This window comes from Poeciliopsis prolifica, unplaced genomic scaffold, assembly GCF_027474105.1.
Source record: "Poeciliopsis prolifica strain line A6 unplaced genomic scaffold, Auburn_PproV2 SCAFFOLD050, whole genome shotgun sequence".
NCBI classification, from domain to species: Eukaryota; Metazoa; Chordata; class Actinopteri; order Cyprinodontiformes; family Poeciliidae; genus Poeciliopsis; species Poeciliopsis prolifica.
The window spans coordinates 218,655-227,008 of NW_026562425.1; positions in this window are offsets into that span (position 1 = coordinate 218,655).

Below are 8,354 nucleotides of genomic sequence, written 5' to 3' on the forward strand. Positions count from 1 at the left end.
GCCAATTCACCCCAACGATATCAAATGTACTGTACTGCCCATTCATACTGTACATCATTGTCAGGGAAGAATGACTCGTGGACCTGTGGACTTAATTTGCATTTTATAGGAATGCATAGAATTATATTTTACCTTCGAAGTGTTAGGATGTTTGCTTGAAACTTCCTGCACACATGCAAAGAAGGACATGTTTTGGATGTTCCATGTGCGCAGGCCAACACACAACCCCCCAACAAAAAACCCTGCACACACACACACACTTCCGCTCATGCACAAAGATGGAACCACAAAACCCCTTTTAGGCAGCCCACAGAGCCCCCCATTCACCCTTTCTGTGGCCGGCGCTTGCTGTGTCCAAGAGCATCTGTACGGAGCGTCCTGTGAGGCTCCAGCACATAAAGGAGGGTCGGCCGTGAGGTGAATACAAGTCCTCCTCCTGCACCAGGACAGGGTGACAAAGCACTATTTCAAAGAAAAGAGGGGAGCAGATGAGGAGCACCGGCCAAATGAAGGGCTTCTGTGACACGGCATGGTTCAAAGTGCAGGATAAGCATGGCTGAGCTCCACATTCTGTATCATTAGACCACTCAGAACCGACAGTACTCTGGGCTGGTTTTACCAAGAGGTGCAGGAAGTGGAAAGTGTTTCAGTTCTCGTGGTAAACCATTAAAAGATGTTTCATTTCTATACTGCTCAGACACGCAATGAGGGAGTCAAGTGATAGACCAATAAAAAGTAATTCAGCTGTGGATTAGAAGGAACGTGATAAATGTATCTCAACATTTTTAATGAATAAAATCTATATATAATAATTTGCACAAATGCATTTCTTTCTAAGCCCTGATGCCTTTTGTTACATTCATATTTAAAGTAAAATGGAGTGTCTGAGCATCATTTATAAAGTCTTGCAGCAGATTCCCAGATGAATTTAGGCATGGACTTTGACTAGGCCACTGTAGCGCTTTGATTTAAACCGTTTCATTTTTGATTTAGTTTAGAATTATTGCCTTGATGGAAGCTGAACCACTGACACACAGTTATCCTGTGTTTCCACTCCATCCAGCTGCAGCATGATGCTGCCTAGGCCTGTCACGATAACAGATTTTGCTGGGCGATATATTGTCTCAAAAATTATTGCGATAAACGATAATATTGTTTGAAGACCTTTTTACATTGATTTAATGGAAATTACATAATAATACATGCAATTTCCTGCCACAGATTCATACACTTTACTTTCAAAAGAACACTTAACACTGGGACTGATGCACAAAATAAATAAAACAACCAAAACCAAAAAATAAAATAGATTCTTAGTCTCAATTGACAATAAATGTACTTGAATAAAAACTAAACAACATGAAGCCAAAGTGGAAATAAACACTGCATTCAACCAAAAGAGTGCAGATTATGAAGTCTGTATAGTATATTGCCCTTCAGTAATCATTAGATTTAAATAGAGAAGAATCCGACTGCCTGATGCAAAAGTTCAAACTACAGGATTTATTTTACCCCGAACGACAATCTTAGAACGAAGAACGTTCTTAGATTGTCATTACGGTACATCGTTATGGCCGCTCCTATCTAAATCAAAGATTTGCCCAGACTGGGAGAGTGACGCAGCCTGTTGAATGTGACCGGTAGCCAATCAGAAAGCGCGGATTCTCCTCGTGCTTTCTGAGGGGAAACACGGAGGGAATCCCGAACAGCTGACACGGTGCAACCCGAAGTCCAGCAGACATCGGAAACAACATGAATGTTTATTCAACAGTTCGAGCAAAGAAAATATAAATAACTAGGGGAGGAGTTGGAGCGAAATTTCTACCAGAAAACCCGGTAACTTTTCAGCTGTTCTTTGTTAACGTGACATAAATAGGTTATAATGATTTTCATTCAGTCAGACTGACATTCGCCACATGCATTGCAGGTAGATTGTAGTAAGGAATTGATTAATACCTGGTTTCAAAGTTAGTGAACTTGACTTATTATTTTGTGTCCATTGTTGGACGCAAGACGGTTTCGATCGAACCGTTATAGCTAGGCTTTCTGTCGGCTAATGTGTCTCTCGGGTTTTGATAATGGGTCGACAATCCGCGACATCAGATCGTGCAACGCGCGCTGGGCATTACAGTAAGGAAATAAGGAAAGGAGGGTCAGTGGAGAGCACCGGAGTGGAGCCTTTTTTCATTTTTCATTCATTTTTGCGAGACAGAATCGCTGCGGTCGCAGAGCTCGGTACACCTGAGAAACATACGCACCTAAACCAGCCAAGTTTCAGTTTTCTTTCTCTTGCGGTTCATTTCCGCAGAATTCACAATGACTCACAACACACAAGGTAGTCTGGATTTTTTACTCCCCTTAGCTTGTCTTGTGGCATTCAAAAGGAACGATTGCAAAAGGAAGTTTTCTCTTGTTACAGATCATTTTTAACTTCCATAGAACATTTTAAGTGACAAGTAACTGGATTAATTGTTTTTATTTAAAACTCTTCAGCATGAACTGTCTCTCTCGTCTTCTACAGAGCCATCATTCCTATCCTCTGTTTGTCCGTCAATGCAGAGAGGATCATCATGGCTGATCCTCTCTGACTTTCATTGTCCTTCCACGTTCAAGCAAATATCAGGAAAAGGGCAGTTAACCTGCAGACCCCACACATCCTGGACTCAAGCCACTTAGACTTTTATCTTCAGGTTACAAAAGAAACAGTCCTAAGAGTCCGATGATCACTGCCATGCATATAAGCACTTATTCAAACTTGTTTTCTTCTTCTGTAAAGCCATTATATTTATGTAGAATATACAAAACCGTATATTCCCCCATTTTAGAAACATATATTTAGTTTTAAAATATCTGTACATTGGGGAAAAAGTAGAACCAAAGTCAAATTTCCTGTTTTTTGATTTGCTTTGTTGTTTTTAACAAATCTTGTGAAAAGGTCACAATGTGGGTGTTTTGTGTTTTTGTTTGTTTTTCTCAGTTTAGGTGTCATTTCATCACAAATTACGACACTTGAAAACCCAACATGTTGCTTTTTCTGGGAATCTTCTCACTTGTGATCACGTTTTCGCGTGGTTGTGTGATCGGCATGGTTTTCATCATCAGGCCTGAAAAGGAACTTTATTTACCACATCCTCTGTTCATGAAGTGAAGGGGAAACGGATTCTGTTTGTGAGTGTTTGTGTGTTTTCTGGGGTCAGCCAGTGCTTTTGGCTCTGAAGGCGTTGTTGATGGAGTTACCTCTGTCTTATTCTTGACTAAAACTCTTTTTTTCTGCCTCTCTCTGCAGTCTTTCACCCAGCACCTTCTGTTCTCTTGAATATAAATTTTCTGTTTCGCCTGCCATTTCGCTTCCTTCCTGTCCTGATTTAAGTCGGCCAGCTAGTAAAAGCAGTGACATCATTACATAAATAGTTGTATGGACCTTTTGCAAATCTCAAATGAAGTTCACATTTATGCAAGACTTGTTTTATTTATTGGTCTCTGAGATTAAATAAAGTAATTGTAAATGACAAGTTAAGAGAAAATTAGTGCAGCTTTCAGTGATTCTGGTAAATTTCATCTCCTAAAATCTTTAAAAAGTTTTTAAAAGTAAACATGATACATATTCAATGTCTGAAGAACACAGCTTGCTGTGTTCTGATTTGACCACCAGAGGGAAGCATATATCAGTTTTTCAATATCAGTCTGTGAACGGAGACTCTCTGTCATAGTGATTGGAAATTACAGTTTATGGAGCAAGTTTTTTTATTTCTTTGTGAAATAAACTTAATTAAGTTGTCCTGAGAGGAGGAACTTATTTTCAGGATTGGGTTGGTATTAATTAATGTACACAAGTTTACAAAAAACTGTTCTTACAATATGTGTTCTGTTTCCAGTGCAGATACATTTTAGAAATTAAGCATGAATACCTATGGATAAAACTGTTCAAATTTATTATATAGTGCTAATTATTTAAATTAAATTCATTAGATTTTTTTTTGACATGTTGCTTGTATTTTGTTTCTCATCAACTAAAAATGAAATAAATGTTTCTACATCTTTTTCAGCCTGCAGCTCCTTTTAGTAAATTGTGTCCATGAAACCTTCAAAAATGCAGGTAGTTGTAATTGGTTTAAAATGATTTGAAGCAATTACAAAACATTTATGTATTTGATTACAAAAACGATTTGTAATTTTTGTACTGAACTGAAATTAATTTATTTCAATTAAATAATATTTTACTAACAGTAACTGAGCTGAATTTAACTGAACAGAATCAAATAAGGCTTGGAAAGCAACAGTTTGTGCAACATGTGCTGAAAATTGTTGAGGAAATTTCACAAGTGGAGGACAAAACAAGACATTTCAGCCCTTCAACTGTCTTCTAAAGCTGTTTTCTGTCTGCTTGTCTTTTAAATCAAGCATTTTTCATACATTCAATAAAAAATAAAAGAATAAATTGAGTCTTTGTGACAGTCTGTTGTGACCAAAGATGCATTTAAAATGTTTTTTTGTTTGTTTGTAAAACAATATAAAATATAAAATCACAAGTTCATTCCTGAAGTCTGTAAGCCCTTTTAATTGAATAACCAAATAAAAATCTAGAAATGGTCTACTACTGGACTAAAAATGAAATAAAAAAGCAGTGCAAGACTTTTACAAATACAGAACTGTTCGTTCTGATATTTTTTGGCATTCCTACAGTTTCTAAACTCACAGTCTGTACTCGTGCTTGAAAGCAACATTTTTTATAAGGAAATTGCAGATCAAATTATAAAAATGTACTTCATGCCTTTTGGCCTCCCATGTGAGTGAAAACAAAATGTTCCTTATCTTGTATTTGCAGTACAAGGCTTGCAGGTCACTGTCAGCCACATTATTCAAACATTGCAGGCAAGTCGGTGCTGATTTTCCCACCATGTGTTATTTATGATTTCAATAAAATATTCTACAATGTTATATCCAAATTGTCTGGTTAAAATTTTTCTTGAAAGATGCAATCATATGTTAGAAAAGTTTCAGTTTCTTTGACATACAAAACCTAGATCTGCTGCTCTGTAGTTGTCAACAAGTTTTCCACAAGGATTTGTTCTCTGGCCATTGCTATTTAATTTTTACTGCAGCTGATTTCAAGCCACGTTTTTTATTGAAACATGCATTTGTTTGCAGATGATCCAGTAACTTATATCAATGTTTGCAGTATGATGTAAACTCTATACTGCATGTTAAAGTATTGTTAGAGCACTGCTGCTTGAGCCAAGTTGTCTAGGTTTTCTTGTATGCTTTTAAAGTGTCAAGACATATGCATTTGTATTAGTGGATACATTGTTTTGAAGTATATTGAAGATTTAGTTGAAAATAGCTGGAATGATACGATCAGGTTAAGCTCTCACATGACAAGTTCAAACAGCTTTTCCATGCATGTGAAGAAAACCTCAAAGAGAACGGAGATGACAAAAATGTCCCTTGGGCCAATTTTGTTCTGGATCCGGTACTGCCTGAGGCCAAATTCCAGCATAATAACTTCTGATGTGATATAAGCTTGAGGTGCTCAACTGCCATATTTTCTTGCATGAGAGGAAAAGCTGCACAAACAGAGCCACAGGCTAGAGTAATATTTCTCTTTGCTTTCCATTCCAGACTGTTTGGCCCTTTGAGAGCTGGAAGAATATAGGGAAATGATTCTTTCATAAATTAAAATGAATTATTTATGACGCATTCAATTTATATCTGCAGTCAGAGTTAAGATAAGGAAATGGCATTATAATAAATCGTACAGCATGTGTGAAAATCCTTTGGACTTGCTATATTTGGGGCTAACTTCGACACGTAAGACAAGTCATTCAAAATGTATTTTTCCACTTTATGTATTCCAACATAAAATTAACATGATCACAACAGAAATGATGTTGAATACACTCTATATTAGCATCTCCTCTTTAGTCATAAGAACGTATTTCTCAGATTCAAGTTGGAACTGTTCCTTATGGTTTTGGTCCGGTCTGACATGAGTGTGTCTTTCAAGTAGAAATATAATGAATAAGACATCCTGGAAAATAATTTATTAAAAACTTCTCAAGGTTGCAAAGCGTAAGCTAAAAAGAAATTAACCAAGCAGGATTTTTGCATCTTTTCAGATTTAGTTAGGCAGATAAAGTTACAGTAAAGGTTCGTAACATGTCGTACGTTAAATAAAAATGAGTCCAGAAATATCCGCTTCCATCTGTTCGGGGTTCTCTCACTTCCTTCTTTGGAGACACTTCCTTTATTTGTCTGCAGTCTGAGAGCAGCAGGTTCAGGTTAGTCAGTGAGAATACACGACAGCTAAACTCACTGAATATAAATCAGCAGTTACATAACAGCCAGAGGGTCAAACAGAGGCTGCTCTGTGCTGCTGGACAAATGAAGCTGAACTCAGAGGCACAGGACCTGGGAAGGTATTCACGCTTGTGTTTGTTGTTTTCATTCACAAATTTTAACAAGAATTTAAGAAAATAAAAAGAAATCTACAAAAAAAAAGAACAACAATAAATAAACTAATTGCAAATAAATTAACTCCAGCCAACATGTCTATCATAAATACAGAAAATTGAAAAGAATTTGGCAAGACCTGTTTATTTTTTCCTTATCGCAAAAATTCAAATAAAATATATTATATGATTAAAATTTCTAGTTGTAAAGTGACCAAATAAGAAAGATGCTGCTGCACTTTAGCTGCAATATGGATGCATAAAAAGTACTTTGCACAAAAATTTCTATTGCAATTAGGTGATTACTGGTGTTTTAGGGAAAACCTATTGTGATTACTGTTTCTATTGAAACATGTTCAATTTCTAAAATTAATAGAGATAGATTGTGTTTCGTTGGCGTAATTGTTTTGTTTTATCCTGCACATTTTAAAGTGACTCATATTCCATGACATATTTCTGCCTTCATGACTTCTTGGACCTGTTCCTGTTCACATAAAGGGCATCCTGTTCACATAAAGGGCATCAATTTGGGGACAAATTAAAAGAGCTAGTGCTTAGTGAGTCAATCAAACAGGATAATAATTATATTTTAATTACATAATTACAATTATCCCATTACTGAACACAAATAAGTGTGAACATCATAATTTTAATAACTGTGAAATACAAGGAAATAAATCACTTTGGGCTAATAATATAAAGGAAAAAATGCTACCTCAGTTAGGTGATTTATTTCTGAAGTTGCAATATTTTTTTGCTTTTTTAAATCATTGTTTGAGTCTGGTGGATTTGCTTATGGCAGATTTAAATCCCTTTTTAAATCTGTAAGAAGTGATTGCATCAGCACCAAGGGGAACGCCACCATGCGTTCCTGTGTTGCCTTCACAGTCATGTTCAGCCTGTAGCTGAAAATCTAAATAAGTCCCGGAATGTATGTTTTTACAGCAGAAAATGGATTGTGCCAGCTTAACAAAGATCATATTTTAATTTCATAACCTGTTTAATTCTCTATGTGCCTTTTCTTTTGCGGTAATTAATATCGGAAAATAACCCTATTGTAATTTTTACCGACGTTCCTGAAGGCAGCATTAGGTCCGAGAACAGTGAGTTTCTGGTACAACCTCACTGTTCAACCAATCAAATACATATCTGAGAGCAGATGCAGCACGAGCTCCCAACCGTATGGGTAGCTACATCGTCGCCATATTTTGAGTGGCATTATTTTTTAGACGTATGAAAAAAGCCATTCAACACACTTTTGTTCCCATTTATTTAGATCAAGATGATCTAATTAAGACCATAATGGTTTATTAAGACCATGAAACCATAAAACCTTCAGATGTTATTTGTTATTCAGATTTTAAGCTGTTTATGTGTCCTAAATAAAAGTAACACCGAATGTCAGAAGTTAGGTGCCACTTTCAGTCTGCTAAGTGAGCACTAAATCCTAATAGAGACCAAGTCTTTTGTCATACTTCTACTGCTACAACTACTGCTAATAATAGTAATAATAATAATAGTAATAACAGAGAGAAGATATGTGCTTGTTTTGTGCTTTAGTTTCTTTTTGCTTTGTTTTTTTAGGCAAGGTCAAATTGCATTTAGTTATGTATATCTCTATATATAGCATATCTCTATATATAGCACCAGCTCCCAGTTTTAGTTTGGGAAGCAAATTGTCTACTTTTAAGGCCAAGCTTAAAACTTTCCTTTTTGATAAAGTTTACAGTTATACTTCTTAGGTTGTTGTGCTCTTATAGGACGTTTTTGCTGCAAAGTCAATGGCACAATGCTGGCAATTGTCTACTGTTGATCTGTTCTTATCCAGGAGGAGTAAATACTGCAAGTCAAATGCCAGGTTTACATAATTTTTTAAAAAACTAATTTGAATAATAAGCTAAATTT